Source organism: Uranotaenia lowii, chromosome 2, assembly GCF_029784155.1.
Source record: "Uranotaenia lowii strain MFRU-FL chromosome 2, ASM2978415v1, whole genome shotgun sequence".
Taxonomy (NCBI): Eukaryota; Metazoa; Arthropoda; class Insecta; order Diptera; family Culicidae; genus Uranotaenia; species Uranotaenia lowii.
Window position 1 is genome coordinate 231,560,049 of NC_073692.1, and position 19,429 is coordinate 231,579,477.

Genomic DNA, 19,429 nt, shown 5'->3' on the forward strand with positions numbered 1-19,429 from the left:
ATCTTTTTGTTCGAAGGCTCGCAAACAAACACCCTTGCTGATGAAATCAAAACGTTTAGAAGCAGCAGATTGATTTATGTGACAGTTCAACTTTCTTCCTTAGTAAATTTATAGTTGTGGTGTAGTTTTTGTTTTATTTTGAGGTAAATTTTTGATATTTAAAAAATAGGGACGTTTTTCAAGAGTAAGCCAGTCTAGGACAAAAGGCTAAAACCCCTATCAAATGGCAAAGCTAAAAGGAAAATATTAAAGAGGAATATTGCGAGGGCCGAGAGAATTGAATGAAGGTAGCATTTCATTTGTTTTTTTTTTTGTAGTTTAAATTTAATAAGTAACTTTAAAAAATTTAGCCCCTTAATTTTTGCAGCATCATGGTCCTTCTTTCGATTTTAATTGTTGTTCCGCCTTAAAACACTCTAGGTAAATAGAAATATTAAAGAGAAAAAAAAATGAATTTATTTTTTACTTATTTCGGTTTACTATTAAACTACGCATGACATGGTTTTTATTTAGCGTGAATCTGCATTAAATTGATGAGAAGAAACAAAAGAGAGAGGAAGAGTGAAAAATGAGACAGAACATCATTAACGGAAAAACAGGCAGTCGGTTAAATATTGAATATACCTATTCGGACCGCGACCAGTCAAAATGACTGGTAAAGGGAAATTTTTTTATATCATAATAGGGTTAGTTGCCCTACTTTGGACCCTTTAAGCGGTGGTTTTCAAATAATCATGATTTTCTCAAAAATGGACGGGAATTTTATATCCTTTAGGAAATTCATTTATAAGTCATGATATTATCTGAAAGTTTCAATGAAAATTTTCAACATAGGTTACGCCGTTATTGAGAGATTTGCAAAGATATGTATGATCCAAAGTTCCAACATTGAACCTACTGTTCCTATTTTGGTACTGGACTGGTTCCTTTTAATAGACCCAGAACTAAAATTCAAATAAAAGTATGATTTTTCGAAAATAAATAAACAAATTCATTGAAAATGTAATCTTCAATAAATTTTTATCATAAAAAATTATTACAGCTTTTTAACATTTAAAAACCTAAAATTCCTGTTATGAATATCACAAATACTTTCATTCCCCGTCAGCTCTATCAGCAGAACAATAGCTGAAACTTGTTTGTGTCTACTTACTTGTAGTTTATATCCGTAAAGCTGGCAAGAACTGTTAGGAATATTCAATATTGGTTCAGAACTATGCCATAATAAAAAAAATCGCACCTTTGTTGATTCGTTGCTGTTGATACAAAATTCAATGATGTTAGGTCTAAACATGGAACATCAAAGTCGATAGTTTCCTATATATGGACCCTTTGCAAATTTTCCGAGTTTTCCAATGATTTTCATGAATTTTAGGAAAAATAGGTAGGATGGTTCATATTCTTCACAATGAAAGTAATTTTCTTTTAATTTTTGGCTTGGACAGTAAAAAACCGTGAGTTTTCCTTAAACACTCTAATTTCTTAAAACGCTCCCCACTAAATGAGCAGTCTGATTTACTACTGATGAGGAGGTACTTTTTCAAAAACGTTGAAAATTTTATCAGAAAGACTTTTAATGTCAAAAAACGGTATGGTAGGGTTCATGAAGAATAAGAGTTCATTGTGTGCATAGGAATATTTAAATTTTATGCCAGCAAAAAGAATTATTTACAATTTTCGGCATTTTAGGACTAAAGTAGGCTCTAGGTCCAAAGTAGGAGCACTCACCCTACTAGCTGACCCGGTGTGCTTTGCTACACCTTTCAAAATCAAATTATATTTTCAAAAATTTTTAAAAATTTTATTGGTTTTATTGGCATTATTTTAAATCAAATTATAACATGATTCATAAGCAACCGCTATAAAATAAAAGCTGCAGCTGGAGTTTTGAATTGCAACACAAAGATAACTTAAACTAATATTCTGAATCTTGCTCTATTAATTTGTGTTAAAGATCTGATAATTTAAATCTGCCTCCCCTGTCCTTTCCTTCACCTCCTGCTGAATGGAGGTCGTGATCTTTAAAAATCATACCCCTTTTTCCGTTCCCAAAAATCCTCTTATATCAAACATAGACCCATTGGTTGATAAGTTTTTAAGCTTTACAACAAAATGTATATGGAACCTTCTCCTTTCTTCCCCTCTCTACACTGTTAAGCGTAAGGGTCTATAACAATCGTAGAAACATATCTCGTAACCAAGTACTTTTCCATATCATATTTGTGTCCATTTGTTGGCTTCGTTTGAACTTATTCGTTGAGAACTCATGCTAACAAAATTGTATTGGGCTCACCTTCCTCCTCCTTTGTACCTACTCACTGAAAGTGTGTCAGATAATCATAGAATCATACCAAAATGATTTTCCGTGTTAAGTTTTGTCTATTTCTCGGATTTTGTAAAAAAAAGTTAAATGTAAGCCTCCTCTTCCCTTCCTATATTCCCAATTCTATCATAATACTGCAAGAAAAGAATTGTTTCACATAGAAAAAGTATTTTTCGTACTCAAGTACTTTTTGATGCCAAATTTGATTTCATTTGCTCGATTGATTCTCGAGCTATGCAAAAAAAAATTGTATGGAAGCCCCCCTTTCCCCCTTTATATCTTTCCGCTAAAAAATATGGGCCTCAATTTACAATAGAAACATTTCTCGTATCCAAATACCCTCAGATGCCAAATATGGTTCAATTTGATCGATCAACTCTCCAGTTATACTGAAAATTGTAAGGGAGACCTCTACTCCCCCTTTTCATCCACCTCTTTGAAGGAGTGAGGGATGCCAAATATTCATAGAAGCATTTCTCGTACCCAAATATCGCCATGCCAAATTTGGTTCCATTTGCTGTTGTTGTTCTTGAGATATGCAGTAATAACTGTATGAAACTTCCCTCCCTCTTTCTTTTCTTCCCGCTGAAAAAAAGGGGTCTCAAACAATCATAAGAATATGTCACGTTCCCAAATACCCGTCCATGCCAAATTTGGTTCCATTTGCTTAATAAGTTATTGAGTTATGTGAAAAATATTAAAGAGTCCGCTTCCCCCCTTTCTATCTCCCTACTGGAAAGAGGGAGGGGTCCCAGATAATCATAGAAATATTTTTTCGTATCCAAATACCCTCTTATGCCAAATTTGGTTCCATTTGCTTTATTAGTTTTTGAGTTATGTGTAAAAATATGAAAGAGGCCCTCTCGCTCTTTCTACTGGAAAGAGGGAGGGGTCTCAAATAATCATTGAAAAATTTTTCGTATCAAAATACCTTACCATGCCAAATTTGGTTCCAATAACTTGATTAGTTTTCGAGTCATATGAAAAACTGTAAGTTAGCCCCCCTCCCCCCTTCCTATCACCCCACTGAGAGGAGAGAGGGGTACTTTATATACATAGAAATATTTTCCATTCCCAAATACCACCCCATGCCAAATTAGATACCATTTGCTTGATTGGTTCTCGAGTTATGCAAAAAATAGTCTATTGTTTGGGAGGCCCCTCCCCCCTTTCCTGTTAGGGGGAGAGGTCTCAAACCGTAATAGGAACCTTCCCCGGCCTCCAATACCCCCACCTGCCAAGTTTCACGCATATCGGTTCAGTAGTTTCTGAGTCTAAATATAGGGAACAGACAGACAGACAGACAGACAGACAGACAGACAGACAGACAGAAATTCATTTATATATATATATATAGAATAGATTTTTAACTTTTTTCTTTTGAAATTATTTTGTTATTTATTCGATATCTTTTTTATTAAAAAATGGACATATTTTTTCACCATGGGTGTACGGAATCACCTCATTTTCGCATAGTTGGCAAATGCGTGTATGTCATAAAATGAATATTTCAAATAATTATCGAAAAATTAAAACACATTATCAATTTAATTATAAAGTCATGTTCAATGGCTAGAGGTATTGACCATGGGTGCACGGTTTCACTTCAATTTTGTTTTAGTAGATATTTTCTAGCATCCACCGCTCTGAAATTTTTCAACACGTTGCCTATAAATTATACCTGATATTGTCGGTTTTGAAGCATACTTTTTCAATAAGTAGAGCAATTCACCATGGGTGCACGGATTCACCGCCATTCATCCAAAATCTTTTTTTTTTTGCATGCTAAAGGTAAAGAATAAAGACTTACATAGATGTGGTTTTTCACTATGGGTGCACGGATTCACTGCGTTTTAATCAAATATAGGGCTTTTTACAAATTTTTAAAAAGCATCTTAACAAGTTTTAACTAAACCAAAGTTGAAACCATGCTTTTCATGTTGAGACATAATGATTTAAATAACGATTTTTATTTTAAGTTCCGTTTTTTCAGTCCCGGAAAAAAAATATTTTAATTATATCTTGAAATAATAAATTTATTTATTTATTATTAAAAACAGGTTTTTGCAATCGTATATTTATCTGATAAGATCTGATCAACATCCAAGAAATTGGAAAACGGTTACCATGGACCGAGTGAATTTTAGGAATTATATGCATCAAGTTATGTCTTGCGACGGAAAACAGTGAAAATAAAAATAATGAATCAACATTGTCAAATGTACACGTTGATTTGTTTTTCCTTAAAAGTTTTTCGATTGACCAATATTGCATTTCAAATACCGATCATATCTAACTCAAAAATATTTTGTGTTCTGAAGCAAGTTGAAAACTATTTATTTCTATATAATTTTCAACGGCAAATTTACAGCCAATCCATGCACCCATGTTGAAATATCTTAGCGCCGATGTGGTTTATCAGATAGGCTGGCGCGAGTCTGGTCTAGGTATGCCAGGCGTACTGGGTTCGATTCCCGGTATCGGCAGGAAAACACTTGGGTTCAAACCCCATAAGTTGCCGACAGGTAAGATGTGTTTCCTCTTTTAATAAGGATGTTCAATAAGAATGTTCAATCAGTTGCCAGCTGGTCGGGTATATACACGAGTGCCGGAATACCTGTAAGTAAACTTCCATTGGAAGTTTGTCGAACATAATAATCGAAGAATGCATGTGAATACATACTTATGCAGAAACTGCGGTGTATCCGTGCACCCATGGTGGATAACCAACATATGAAAAATATTCCGTGCACCCATGTTGAGATATTATTTAAATTATTCAGTTTCATAGCTGATGTCTTCAAATTTAAATAAATGAGTACACAATTCATAGTTTAGTATAAAACATATTTATCACCTAGAACTACTCGATTTCTCCAATGGACATGAATTAAATCTAACATAATTTTTACAAATCTTGATGAAATTTCGCCAAATTTTGACAGAAAGTTTGATTATAGTTGAGCAACAAAACGGACTAAAAAACTTGGGAATCAAGTGCATGAAGCGGCACACAGCGGTCAATCCGAGAACTTTTCTACAAATTCTCATGACTTCGCATCGAAAATCAATAATTTCTTTACGAATGACACACTCCTGCCCACCATAAATCACATAAGGTTCATTGTCTTGAATGTAGATTGCAAATGAAACCAAAAGCAAGCGAAAAAAATTTATCTTGTTTAAGTTATAGGGTTGTGAATTTTACCAGTCATTTTGACTGGTCACGGTCCGAGTGTCCATGGCGAAATTTTTCTCGTTTATTGAAAGAGCTAGTAAAATAAAAAATACACAGTTTTGTAGAGATTCAAAAATCATGAAAAGTCATATTTCTTGCGAATTTTTAGAGCGTAGTGTTTAAAAGATATTCAACAAACAAAGTGTCCAACCAGTCATTTTGACTGGTGCGGTCTTTCTAGTGTTAACGAATTTTGAAGACTACAAACGTATAGTGTGATAAAAAAAGGTGACATCATGACTTTTAATGAAGAATCCGAAAATATTCTTATATTGATCCGACACACACGAGCTGCCTTAGTTTATGAATTACTGGCATTTGTAAATATTATGATGGTGTTTTGTATCCTTCATGAACAAGAAAACTCGTTAAAACCGTCAAAATCGAGATTATCCCAAATCATCAAATTCTAAACTAAGAAGACATCAAGTTTTAAATCAAATTTCAAGTAATCCAATAAATTTCTGCAATCATGTTTTACGTTCATAGGAGTCCAGTACTGGTTTTAAACATATGAAACATGCCACATTGCCCTTAACAGAAAAAAAAAATAATCGAGAAATATTGATAAAAGTGATCAATCTTACCCCGTTTTACGATACTGTACTATTGCATTGTTTACGTCAATTGACAGACTAAAGTTAGAGCTAATACACCCACAGAAACTATCCTTAAAAATGTTCAAAATCAACCCAAAACAGACTGGTAGAAAATTGGGTCATACTGTACATATACTTTAAACCTTGCCAGCTTAGCCAACCCTGGTGTTAATTTGATTAGGTAGTCTCCCTAGCTGCTTCAAGATGGGGCAGATTGTTTCAAGTCACAATGACTTACTTTAGTGGGTAAGCAGTTCCAAACTACCTAATGGCAACTTAATTTTATTGAATGATGAAAATAGTTTTTTCGTTTGATTAAAAAACTTTTCGCTACCACTTTAAAAAAAACATTAAATTAAATAATATACACTGACTAAAATACAAATACAAAATTCACGTGCAGACTATGTAATATATGTAAATGTTTATGATACTTTAAATTTTTTTCAGTCGAATTAAAACGTCAATAACTTTAGAAAAATAGATGAAAATTTACGTAACACGAACCCTGCATGATTTCTCAATTAGAAGCTTTCTTCACTGTTTATCAAATGCATTCACAGCGAGATGCATTAGATGAACTGTGCTTTAAATTTCCAAAACTTTTAACTCTGATAGCGTTTATTATTATTTTTTTTTTTTTTTCCTTTATTAATAACTTAAAATAATAATAATATAAAAAAAAATATATAATATAAAGGCTCATTGGCTTTTACCATCACGGAGCCGGATTTCATGGTTGTTATTTATAAATGTAAAATAATAATATTTATTTTTTACAAAAAATCCTTGATGCATATCTGCATGGTATGTCCTTCTATTTGGAGGGATGATAAATCGTAAATGATTTTTCCTTGTCTTCAGTCAAACTGGATCATCGCATTGTTCAATCCGTTATTATATTTGTATTTTAGCTGCAACAATGAATCCGTTGATTGCTTTCATCGTTATAATATCCTGGATGGCGATGATATCTCTCAAAGGAATGCCAAAAGGTTTTCCAATCCTCTCCAATTCCGCCAATAGGTGTCGGCGGGGAGTACTGTATCGCTGGCATCTCCATATCACGTGATCAATATGACCGTAATCTTCTCCGCACTCGCAAAGGTTAGTAGTGGTGAGCTGAATTCGGAACAGATGTGCATTTTGAGTATAGTGATTCGAAATTATTCTTGACATATTTTTTATAAACATTCTTTGTACATCAAATTTAGCGAACCAAGGAGCTTTACTTACGGAGGTAATGATACTATAACAAAATCTACCAAGATCACTACTATTCCATTCGGTTTGCCATGATTCCAAAGTTCGAATATTTAACGTTGGATAAAAATCTCGAGACTCATGTTCCCTGTGATAAACTTCTCCATTTAGTGCTCCATTCTTAGCTAGGGTGTCAGCCATCTCATTACCAAAAACTCCGTAATGAGAGGGAACCCATAAGAAAGAAATAGAATAATTTAAACTACGCAATCTATAAATTTCTTCTCTAATTTTCAAAACCATGATTCCAGTTTTTCCGGAAATTCTAAGTGTCTTTAATGCCTCAAGAGCACTAGCGGAATCTGAACAAATTAGGTACGATTGTACAGGGAGACTGCCAATAAATAAACATGTGTAGTATATAGCGGTAATTTCTGCAACGAAAATGGAACAAGGAGCAAGAAGAGAAAAACTAGCTTCATGATTAACATTGAAAACTCCAAATCCGACACAATCATGATAAGCTGATCCATCTGTATAAAATACATTTTTCGAGGGATAAACTGATATTTTTTCTAAGCATAAATTTTTCAATAAGGCTATTTCAAGTGTATTAGCATTACTCGAGTTTTGCTGAATAAGTGAGAGATCAATAGTTGAAGATAAGTTCATGGATACGGAATTTGATTCATAGTAATGTAAAATGGACGAATTCGAGGTACTTAGAGTCAAACATTCTCTATATGAACTCAATAATTTATTTTCAGGTTTGTATTCGAATAATGTATCCAACCGCTCCATTATAAGTGACTTATTAATGTGACAATCAATCAAATATCTACAATTCATTTCGTTGAAGCGAAAATGTAAAGGCGGTATTCCAGCTAGAACTTCGACAGCTAATGTGTGTGTTGATGTCATTAATCCCAAACAAATACGTAAACAGCGGAATTGAATACGCTGCAATTTTATAAAGTGACATTTTGCTGCTGTATTAAATAAAAAACAACCATATTCCATTACCGACAAAATTGTAGTTTTGTATAGTTTGATCATATCAGCCGGATGTGCGCCCCACCATGTACTGGATATTGTTCTTAAAAAATTTATTCGTCTTTGACATTTTCTTACTAGGTAACGAATATGGCATCCCCAAGTACATTTTGGATCGTAAAACACTCCGAGGTACTTAAAGCCTGCTGCCCTGACTATTTCATTTCCATACAAATATAATTGAATTTGCGATGGATTATGTTTACGGGAAAAAACGACTGATTCTGTTTTAGAAACCGATAGTTCTAAACCAATATTGGAAGCCCACTCAACCAGACCATCTAGGGTTGTCTGTAAACTTAACTGAACTTCATGTGCATTTTTACTTGAAAACCAAATGCATGCATCATCTGCATATTGAACTAAAGAACAATTACTTGTAATGCAAGAATCAATATTTGAAATGTACAAGTTATAACAAAGTGGACTAAGAGACGAACCTTGAGTGAGACCTATCATACTGTGTCGCACTGTCTTAATTTCCTGATTTATGGAAAAGTGTAAGATTTTCAACGATAGTAGATTGTATAAAAATTTAACCATTTTCTCAGGAGCTCCATAGAACGATAATTTATGGCATAAAATATCAATTCGAACTGCATCATATGCACCCTTAACATCGAGAAATACAGCTACCAATTCTTCCTGACGTGCAAAAGCAATTTGTATGTCACAAGCAAGTAATGCTTGACAGTCGCGTGTGCTTCGATTCTGTCGAAATCCGTATTGAGATTTTGAGAGCATATTATTTTTCTCAGCCCAACAATCCAAACGAGTATGGATCATTTTTTCAAAGGTTTTTCGGAGGCATGGTAGTAAACCAATAGGTCTGTACGAGTTGGGTTTTGAGGAATCTTTCCCTGGTTTCAAAATAGGTACTATTTTCACCGACCGCCAATCGTTTGGTATTGAATTATTATTGAACATCCAATTATAGGCATTGACCAAAAGCTGCTTAGCATTGCAAGGAAGATTTTTAATTAATGAAAATTTTATCCCGTCTATTCCTGGGGCAGTGTTATTACATGCTGATAAAGCTATTTCCAACTCGTCAAGAGTGAAATTGTCGTTAAGATGTTCAAATGTTATTGAGGATTGTTCAAAAGATGGGGAAATAGGGGGTACGAAAGGTGGGCTTACAATATTCGCAAACTCTTCTATCCAGTCTACACTATAGTGTTGATCATTATTTACGTTTGGTTCAAAATTCCGAAGACGGCGAGCAGTGTTCCACAAAACAGACATTGAAGTTTCCCTACTTAGCGACTCCACAAACGTCTTCCAATATTCTCTTTTTTTGGTCTTGAAGGTTCTTTTACTTATAGCTTCCAAACGTTTGTAATTCAGGTAGTCGTTCATGTTACCAGAAGATCTGAAAATTTTGAAGGCTTCTGATCTTTCTGAAACAATTTTGTAGCAATCGTCATCCCACCAAATGTTGGGAGGTTTCCTTCGTTTATTATTCTTATTAAATGGTTTCGTTTGAGCTTGATTCGCCGTAGTCAAAATCAAGTTTGACAGAAAATTATAAATACTCGAAGTAGGTATGTTCTCTGCGTTCTCAACTGCATTGAAAATAATATACCTGTATTTTTCCCAATCAACGTTTTTGCTAATATCCATTGGAATGATTTTAGAACAATTTGAATTTTTTAAACATTTGATAACAATTGGTAGATGATCACTGCCAGCAGGATCAGAGAGCACAGACCAAGTAAAATTAAAAGCTATTGAGGAAGAACAAAGGGAAAGATCAACTCTACTACATCTTCTTGGAGGCGAAGCTACACGTGTTATTTCTCCTGTATTTAGAATGGATAATCTGAACTCATCAAGAACGTCATAAATTATGTTTGCTCTGGCATCATCATCCTGCTCACCCCAAGCACAGCCGTGAGCATTAAAATCGCCAAGTAAAAGAACTGGACTCGGAACACAATTTAGTAAGGATTGAAATAAATTATTAGAAATACTACAGGAGGGTGGAATATACAATGAAACAACTGATATGTTCTGATTATCAATTTTTATAGAACAAGCAACGGCTTCAATAGGACTTAAATCAGGTAAATTAATTCTTTGGAACGAGTATGTATTCTTGATAGCCAGCAAAACACCCCCTGCCCGTGTTTGTCTATTGAAATATATAACATTGAATGACGGTAAATTTAATGTTAGCGTTCCAGCAAGAAATGTTTCAGAAAGAGCTATGCAATCTGCATCAGTCTGATTAATAAAAAGTCGGAGATTTGGTTGCTTTTGAAGAATGCTTCTGCAATTCCATTGAAAAATCGTGAAATCGTTACCCTGCGCTGAGTTAGCCATCGATACAAATAAAGATTCCAAGCGTTTATTATTTATTGTACATTATCTAAAAACATATTGATCCTAATGAAAAAAGTATAGTCCCAAAATATGTTTTTGAATTTTGAATTTTAGTTTTCTAACTTACTGTTTTTTTTATTTTACTCTTGTTTAAATAGAAAACTGATGTTTTACATTAGACTAACAGTGGATCAAATTTAATGCAAACTAATATTTCATAAGGTTTTAGCTTAAAAAAAACAATGGAATCTATTTTTCCTTTTCATTATTACTTTTAAAAGGATTTGACTGACTCACTGTTGAAAGGGATACATTATTTGGTCAAAAATTCTATCGAACGTTACTTTTGATTCGGGTAATTTTTCATTTATTTGGAATCTTTTTTCAAGAGTCATTCTGTAGTAATTTGACAGTTTGACTTCTAGAACTAACTGTATCCCACACATTTGAAAGAAATGTCGTATGTGGGATTGTTTGATTTTCAGGAAAAAATCGAATTCGAAGATCATTTCAGATGAACAGTCGTAGGATCGATTCACCAAAATACCGAAGCTTGAGGATCGATCTTCGGTAGACTAATTTCTTCCATTTTTAAGAAGGGAAGAATACTTCTATTAAAAAATTTAAAAAAATGTTTTATACTACCACCTATGTATTAAAAAGAATTCAAACGCTTAAATGAAGGTATTCTCCATATTGAAATCTTCAGTCCAAAATTTCATATAGTTTTGAGCATTAATATCGACTAAATGCTAATAAAACAGCATTAAATCAGTGCTCGAGGAAAAAAATAAACCACCTAGCAAACATGGAATCGTTTAAGAAATGATAACTTAAGTGGTTGACAACGATGTTGCGAGTTGCAATCCAAACTGCATGCTGAAAAGATCGTATAAAAAGTCGTCTGGAGTCACTTCAAATAGGATATGATAGAAGTCCGGCATGTTTTTAAATTTTGAAATGGTTTAGCCAAAACGTCAAATTAAGGACAAACTCCATTTTAAACTAGTTTGAGTTACTTCGTCTTATGTATTCTGGAATCATTCAAAGCACCATAAATTTTACACTGATGTGACCCAGAAGGCATCGAAAATACATATTGAACCAAATATAGAACCAAACCATTTTCTGACATGCGATATCATAGATACGATTCCTTTCTGGGGCGCATTTTATCTCGCTACATCCATAGTTGAGGAACCCAGAACAGCGTGTGCATCGCAAATTAACACTACATCACCGAAAATTGCATCAATATTGTACCCATACCCAGTCTTAGGCTCCGTTTTTTCTTTCTTCTTTTTTCTATTTCAAAAGTGAGTAAATATTGCATACTTGTTATTTTGCAGAAAGATCCCGCGGCGTGTTTGTCTCATTCACTGCACACTGACAATAAAACGGCGGCGGCATCATCGCAGCAGAGATCATCAGCATCAGCATTAGGAGCTCAGCGAAGCAGATTTAGGACTAGGCTTGAGAACCATACCAAATCGTCATCACTTCAGAGAGTCACAGCCAAGTGTTAGTGATCAAGCTACGATCAGCATCACTAGAAGAAAAACAAAAGCAGAAAGTGAAGAAGGGAGCAGCAGCAGCAGAAGAAGTAGTTGAAGAAGCTACAACAACCACAACAACAAAAAGTGTAATTTAAACGCGAAAACAGTGAAGTAATACAATCGCCCAACAGGCTGATTAAATAATTCGCACTAGTGCCTGTAGAGGAGAGTTAGTTGTGGTTAGATTCTGGGTTATACTGTGTCGGATAGCCGGCCATTTGAAGTGTTTGGGGGTAGTTTCTTCGATAGCTTCAAGCTTTCAATTTCTGTGCGACTGCGCAAACGGTGTGAAGTAATCTTGCAATTTAATTGCAAATTATCCGTTGAGAAACGACAACGACAAACACATCGGCGCGTTGTGGGAAAATAGGTTCTCGTGTTATCTTCTGCTTCTTCTTCTTCTTAGTCGTCGCCGTCTTCATCTTGCGGAACGGATTAAGAGCGGAAAGCAGCGTTCCGGGAAGTACAGCTGAGTTGATCAGATTTCGGCGGCGCTAGTGTTGTTGTGGAGCTCAATAAATTGTGCCTCTCTGCGATCGAGCCGAGGTTGACAGAACGTTGAAAAGAGGTAAGTGCGACGTCCATTCTTCCGGAAAATTTTGCGAAAGTGATTTTTTTTATAACCACGTTGTTCTTGAAGCTAGAAACTGTCGGAACTCTTAAAAGCACTATCTTAAAAATTCGCTGTTAGACTGGAAGTGAACACAAAACCAATACATTGAGAAGCTTTTAGTCGAAGGTTTTAAATGATAATTACCTATTAAATAATTCAATATATACAAAGTGTTCAAAACATACAGATATGTTTGAGACTCAAAATTGCCTTGATAAAATACAGATACAAAATGTTTAAGATTCGATTTACCATCATCAAATTTAATCCAAGAATATTTGAACACAATGGATTTAAAAAAAGAAACCATAAACAATGAAATAGGTAACTTTTGAAGGAACAGAAAAAAACTTTTTCTATTTCTCTTTCAAACTTTTTGATTTATGTGCTACCATTGCAATCAAGAAAAGTTCGGAGTTGATAAACAAATCTTAAATAAGACTGATTTCAAACAATGAACGCAGCTAATATAAATTTTGAACCGGAATTTCTAAGAATTTATCATGTTTCACGTAAATGCTACCAACTTTTTTTTTATTACAAAAACTCTGCAGATGAATCTTGAAACTTACAATTTGAGAATCCAACAATGCCAAGCAAAATGTTCTTCCTAAACTCAAAATTTTAAATTCTTTATCAAATTTTGATGAACGTCTAAAGTGATTCAAGAGTAACAACTACATATCTCGACACTGAACTAAGGCCTAAACCTCGGATTCTTATCCCAGGTCCACAATTCTACTACAGTTTTTCGAACAAATGTCTCACTTGTTTTTAGATTTTAAAGACTGTACTTGAAAAACGCTTTGAGGAGTTATTCAGAAAAGAAACGAATTTAATTCGATAATGAGAATTTGAATAATAAGGTTGCCAGAATGTCCGGATTTAGCCAGAAAGTCACTTTATTTGCAAAATCGAAGACAAATTTAAATTGCGTGAGAACAATTAATATTTTGCGTTCAAAACAGTTTTCTTGAGACAATTTTATCGAAATGGCTGATGTGTTTCGATAAACAAAATTCGAGTTTTTTCTTCTTGATTTTAATTAAAGAATTTCCAAATTTGCCTGGATGTTGTTCAGATTTTGAGTTGTAAACTTAAAAAACAAATGCCAAATTTTCGAAAGGTTTTGAGATAAAAAAGCTCGAATTTGCCTTGCCCGGATGAGTGCGGAGAAATATCTGGTTAGCTTAGGTTAAAATCTTTCCGATGTTCTGGTTTCAATTTTTTAAGCCTGTGATTGGATTTTGGAATCTGTACCCAGTTTATTATTCTGGATTTTCAGTTGCGTTCTTAATTGGGACCAAATCCTGATTCGAATCTTGGTTTTGCATTAAAACTAAAATAACACTCTTTTTCCATGCTCGAAACTTATCATACCGGTATATTGAAATTTAAATTGAGATTTATATTTGAAATTTTTATTCTTAATTCTTATGCAGTATTGAAACTTGAAAAAGTTCCATAACGATGATCCCGAATTGAAATATCAGAGTTTCATCATTCGGAATTTATATTCAGATTCACTAATTCAAATTCATTCAAAAATTCATAATTCAAATAATAGATTTCTGGTTGAGGATTCTGTTATGAGATGCCTTTTACGGTTCATAATTATTGGGAATTTTAGCTTGGAGTTTAGATTCAGAAATCGTACGAAAGTTTCAGAATTTTTGTTAAGGTTAAAAATGCAGAATTCAGATTCGGAATTCAAATTCAAAATTGCCAAAAACAGGTGAAGCCGCTATTATTAAATTAGATCTGAATTCGTTTTCAAGATTTCCTTCTTTGGAAGATCAAAGTTTTAATTTAGTTTTCTTTCCACAAGATTTTGAACATAAAAAATATTATGAATGATAATATTTTTTTGATAAAATCCGTCAAACGTGGTATCATGCAATAACGAGGTTAGATGCAACATTTATATAACACCACATTGATTCAATTTTTAAATTTAATGTAATGTGATAGTCTTTTCATGATAACAAAATGATGATGACATATTTTCTCGCATCTTAAGATAGTTTTTAAAGTTTTGAATTCCATATGAAATTTGGAAAATCGAGCAATAGATGTACAATTTTCAACATTATTCGATGCCGTAAAAAAACTTTACCCAGTATGAAGGATTGGCTTAGTAACATCAATTACAATTTTTTTACTGGTTTCCTCATCCTACAGCAACACTGTTGGAATAAAAATATTTTTCGAACAATTACTCAATTTTTTTGAATAAATATTTTTATAATTCAGTAAAATGCAACAAAATGCAAATCAAAGAAATATCTTGTAAATCTCTTTTCCATATCCTGGAGTATGATAGTTTTGCATCGCGCGTTTGTCAACATTGAAATTTATTTCATCCAAACATTTATTTTTATGATTTTAGCTTGTAGAATCTTGTGTAGTATTGTTTTACCCCTAAATGTATGCAGCATCCTTATTTTCAGGAAAAAAAATTAGTTCAGAAAAATACTGTAATGATGTATATTGAAAATACTTAAAAAAAAAAGATCAAAACAAAAATCTGAGTTTACTAGAGTTGAAAATAAATCTGATTTTAACCACAAATCTAATCTTTTACGTTTGTTCATTAATATTTGATACATTTTCGCTAAAGTTTTCCTTTCCAATGAAGCTTTTAAGATCCCTCATTTATTTTTTAAATTTTTAAAAATTGGAAACTTTTAAGACTTATTTTCGAAAGTAATGATTTACCTACTCTTAGTATCACATGTTACTTTTCTTTATGAATGCACTTTTCAAGCAAAATTGTTATGGGAAACAAATTGTCCCCAAAACATCTCCCCCGCTCCCATAAGACAGTTCTTCCTACAGCCCTGGATCTTGGGCTCTCTAAGCTGTCAAAAGACTGAGATCTCTATTTTGTTTGCCTACCCAAGTGGGACTTAGACCAAATTTTAGATTTTGAGTTTGGATTCTAAAATCCGAAAGATCAGTTGTAAAAAATTTAATGTTATTAAAATTGAAAAAAATAACCGTAGCAAAAATCATTACCAGTTATCAATTTTTTATACTTAAATACATTATTCTATTTTTTTTCATGATTCCTAAACTACATTTCTTGTTACGAATGTAAAATTTGAATTTTGAATATAAATATAAATCTGGGATCCAAATTTCAATTAGGAATTCTGAATCTGAATTTAATAACTATGAGTCTCAAATACGAAACATCAATTACACTTCTTAATTTTCATTGCATGATTTTTTGGCTCGACTCATAGATTATGCTTTATTTTGAATGAAAATGTTGTAGCGGAATTGAGTTAAGTTTTTATTTAAATTATGAATATTTACCATGAAACGGGGCATCATGCAGCAGCGGGGTTAGATGCAACATTTGTATACCACACCATTAATTCATTTTCTTTATTTTAATATAATGTTATCAAATTATCGTTGATTGATTACAAAATAATGATGACAAGGTTTCTCACATTTTAAGCTAGTTTTTTTTTGGTTTTTGATTCTCATGGAATTTTTTTTAAAAAAATGGAGCATTAGATGTAGGGGAAAGTCGGGTAAGACGGACATTTTAAGGTAGAATCGCAATAGAAAATCAGATATTGCTTTTTTCATCGCAGTTTTCGTGCAGATGGGCAGTTGAGGTTGTTTGCCATTAACCATTGGAACTAGTAAATTTCCTCCATCAAAACTGGTTTCATAGCAATCTAAATCATACTTGCAAATTGCACTTTTCAAAAATGGTTTTTGTTGGTTTTGTTTACTGTTATGAGGCCTTGCTTGATGTCAATAAGCAAAGGGTCTCTAAAGTGTTGATACACTTAGGCAAACATATTCTCTTGATTGTATTTGTGCCAAACATTATAATTTTCGAAAAATTGAAAGTTTCCGTCTTACGACTTTCCTCTATAAATTTTAACAAATTTCACAGTTATAAAAAGCCGAGTCTGATGGATTGGCTTTATGATATCAACTTCAAAGTTTATATTGGTTAAATTATCATATACCATCTCTGTTGGTGTAAAAATATTTTTCGGGCAATCACAATTTTTTTTTCAAAATAAATATTTTTAGAATTTTTTTGTCTGGGTGATGCCTCAAAATGCAAAGAGACCTTGTAAAACTCATTTCCATATGATTGTTTTGCATCACGTGTTCCCATCTATGTCTTGCATCAATGTCTTCTCTCAAACATTTTTCGTATGACAGCTAATTGAACTTTTGGAGTATTTTTTACCCCTGGATGTATGCAGCTTAGTTCGAACAAAACTTAAATTACTACAATTGGTGTTTTAAAGTCTTTTGACATTCATGGCATAATATTTTCAACTGATTCTTGTTAGGTGAATGTTTATGCATGTGTCTACCAGGAAAAAATTTGGGAATGTGTTGATATTGTTGTTCCTACATAACAATTTAATGCTGTAGTATGTCATTGTCATGTTGTTCTTTCGGAAATTTCAGAATTAAATCAAGATATTTTTGAGAAATAGCTTTCTTAGTAACAGATGAAGTTATATGCTCCCGCTATCATGTGTGAAAATTATAAAATAATATCTTCAAGAATCATGAAGATATATAAATAACAAACATTTTTAATTTCAACCCATAGTCACCCCCTAGACCAAAGGTCAGCAAATGCGGCTAGCGAGCCGCATGCAGCTCTTTTGATGTAAAGCTTCGGCTCTTTAGTTCACTGCGCTGATATCTATTATAAATATATTATTTAATGAAATATTTATAAAATCGTGCTAAAGCGATAGTTTAGTCTTGTGACCTGTCACACGGATTTTTAAAGGTCCAGAAGAGAATTGTGAAATTGCATCAACAGTAGGAACAAGCGGAAAGGACCAAATGGCAAAATAACTTTTTTTTTGCATTTCACTGTTTTTGAAGCATCGGTATAGGCGGAACAGACTTTATTCATCATTAACCGTAAATGCAAAAAATAACTGTTGTTTCAAAACCAAACAAAAACTTAAATCAAATTAATTATTCCCAAATCGTGTGTGTTTTTTTTTTAATCAATCGAATACAAACGTTGAGCTGTAGCTAACAGGAAAATCAATTTTTTTTCATTTACAAAAAAAGTAGTTCTTAGAAAGTCTCTGTTTTGATATAAGCAACGAAACTCTTATCAAATTTTAATATTTAAGCACTCGCAATCACTTTATTGCCCTCTATGAGAATTGTTCAGTTGAAATTTCAAAAACCATATAAGAATTAATCAGCCATATCGAAAAATATTTACAACTTTGAGGCGTAACAATATAAAAATATTGGAAAACCACCTCAATTCTATCTTATTTATTCGAATCGAAAACGATAGTTTTAATATATCTGAATAGCGATACCTCATAAGGGCTTGCCCAGATTTTCTAAGAAAAATTGGGAAATGCAAGGTCTGGTTGCCCGAATGTCAAGGAAAAGACTCGTTTTTTTCCAAAATTATTTACAATTTTTACAACATTTAAAATTTTTAACTTTTTTAAGCGAATTAAATTCAAATGCATTTTTTTTAATTGTAAGATAAGATAACGCCGCTGACGTGCCTTGAGAATACGTAGAATTTGCCAGAATTTTCCCGGATATTACCTGGTCGTTTAATTTTGGAGTTTCATTCAATTTAGCATTTTCAATTTTTATATCCAAAAATTTTTTTGTTAACTCTTCAATGCATGACTTTTTTTAAATGAGAATAGTAGTTATTGATTATTTGAGTGAAACAACTACATTTTAATTCGAATTACACAACTGAAGTCGTTATTTTCAGTATGGGAGAGTGGGGAATCATGGGCCACTTTTTTTCATTGTTCCATAACTTCTTTATTATAAAAAATAAAATAAAAATAAAAAATGGTATGGTTTTCTACATTTTCAAGGTATCATATGGTATTTTTTCATAATTTTTAATAAGTTATTTTCCCCAAATTCTGACTGTTTAAAAAAAAGCAATATTTTTTGGATTTTAAAAAATGGTGGGGAATCGTGGGCCACCAAATCCAAATTGACCAAATAACATACAAAGTTTATGAGTTGACCCAGAACTGTTATTTTCTAATTCATTACGTTATTTCAAAGCAATTTCAGATGATGATATAAAAAAGAGAGCTCTGTACGATCGCATAGATTCCAAAACCTGGTTCGCAAACGTTTTGGCAAAATTTCTTACATAGGATGGACAAAATATTTTTCATAACTCTTCATTTGGCATAAGAAAACTTTACAGATAAGAAACCGTATTTTAAGTTCTGAATGTGTATAAAATCATAAAAATATAGGTGGTTAAAGATGTGTGGCCCACGATTCCCCACAAGCAATGATTTGCAAATTGGTTGCGTTTGTGAGACTTATTGATGTTTCATCAAAAATTATTTTTCCACGTGAAAGATCATGAAAAAACTAAGATCATAAGCGTATGAGCATATTTTTATTATGCACTTCAGGTTCCCCATCGATGAAATAAACGGGTGTTTTTTTAATAATGTAAGTAAATTTTTCTAACTTTTTTTAGCTTGATAAATAAAAGAA

At 32.8% G+C, this 19,429-nt stretch overlaps 1 protein-coding gene across 8 annotated transcripts in view; it reads left to right on the forward strand.

Annotated features, from left to right (window-relative positions):
• LOC129740983 (dual oxidase maturation factor 1) overlaps nucleotides 1–19,429 on the forward strand; it is a 220,635-nt gene that overhangs the window by 15,355 nt on the left and 185,851 nt on the right. For 6 of the 8 annotated variants that reach the window (XM_055732654.1, XM_055732649.1, XM_055732653.1 and 3 more), the window contains exon 2: nucleotides 12,091–12,865. The gene's annotated coding sequence lies outside the window, so the exon portion shown is untranslated. The remainder of the gene's footprint in view (nucleotides 1–12,090; nucleotides 12,866–19,429) is intronic. The other 2 variants (XM_055732652.1, XM_055732655.1) reach the window with 1 other exon arrangement.